General features: G+C 33.8%; 1 protein-coding gene across 1 annotated transcript in view; it reads left to right on the top strand.

Annotated features, from left to right (window-relative positions):
* Positions 1–1,492, top strand: part of LOC107101724 (connector enhancer of kinase suppressor of ras 2-like) — an 84,003-nt gene that overhangs the window by 59,355 nt on the left and 23,156 nt on the right. The window lies entirely within an intron of this gene.

Below are 1,492 nucleotides of genomic sequence, written 5' to 3'. Positions count from 1 at the left end.
TCTCTTTTTAATTTTCATTAGAACTCTGGCTGCAGTATTTTGGATCAGCTGAAGGCTTTTTACTACTGTTAATTGACTTCCTGATAGTAAAGAATTACAATAGTCCAGCCTTGAAGTAACAAATGCATGGACTAGTTTCTCAGCATCACCCCTGGACAGGAGATTGCTCATTTTAGCAATATTCCTCAGATGAAAGAAGGAAAGAAGGGATTTAGATGACAGTTCCTGATCAAAACTAACAGGATGTTTGGGTCTTCAGCTGAGAAAAACAGAAAATATAAATGATTGAGAAACTCAGAGAGGATTAGTCTAAGGGTGGGCAAAAGATTAGATTTGTGGTGTTACAGAATAATTCTTAACACCAGACTTCAGTAAATTATAGTCATCAGCAAATCAAGCCTGTAATCAGACTAAGAACAGGCTGCTTAGTAAAGGAGCTGTTTCTGATTTGGGGCCAGTGTGTCTGTAGAAATGTAAATAAATACTGAACGACTTCTTCTTTGCTCCTTTTGATTATGGAAATCTTTATTTACTACATGATTATGCAGTAGATGATGTAGTAAACACGTTTACTACATCATCTAAGGAGCACTGGGGACATTTTATTGTTGTCTTGTTTCTTTGCCAAAACGTTAATCACTTTAAAACGGTTTAGGGTTAACTTTATTTTATGTAGGTTTATCCTCCTAGGTTGTTTTTTAGATTGTTTTTTTTTTTGCAGACTGAAGCAACAGAAATCTTTGCAAAAGAGTTCAAGCTCAATCAATTTGTTTCTATAGCTCCAATATTTTGGATCTATATATATATTTGGATTTAAGGCTACTTCATTTTTCCTTAAACATTTGAGAACATGAGTGTCTGTGAGGTCTTTACGTTAAGGGTTCCTGTCCCTCTGGAAGCTCAACCTTGATCCCTCTCTCAGGATTGTTGCTGTATGTTTCAGCATAGCTGGTTTTCCAGCACATTTTAAATGTCGGCCAAAAAGTTCTTTTTGGTCACAAATCTCCGTCCAAATCTTGGAGTTTTTCATGGTCAGCCTTGTCTGCACCGCACAACCTGACTGACGGCGTTTCTTTTCCCAACCTGTTGATAAGATGAGATGAATTTATTGTTTTAAAGCATAATTTAGCCTTTATAAGGTTTTTTGTTTTCATTGTCCTGTTTTCTCCTTCATATAAAACCAGTATAAATATAATAATTAAATATCAATAAATAAATAGATGTGAAAGTCCCATGACATAAATAAAACACTGGGTGACTAATTATACAACTAAATGATAAGATGCAAAGCCAAATAATAAGATGATTTATAAGATAATGAAATACCTTTAGATTTATTTAATTTCATCAATAAAACTCTTTTTTTAATCATTAACAATAAAAGTTGTAATTATTTCTCTTTATATTCGTTTCCTTGCCTTTCAGCAGTAGTTGGTTACTGGCATGTAATTAAAAGTGCTTCATTCATTCATTCGTACTTTGATGGTGGCAC

The sequence above is a fragment of the Cyprinodon variegatus genome, unplaced genomic scaffold (assembly GCF_000732505.1).
Source record: "Cyprinodon variegatus isolate N-32 unplaced genomic scaffold, C_variegatus-1.0 Scaffold1142, whole genome shotgun sequence".
Lineage (NCBI taxonomy): Eukaryota > Metazoa > Chordata > Actinopteri > Cyprinodontiformes > Cyprinodontidae > Cyprinodon > Cyprinodon variegatus.
Note: the sequence above shows the minus strand (reverse complement) of the source record. Positions and strands in the feature narration are given on the sequence as shown.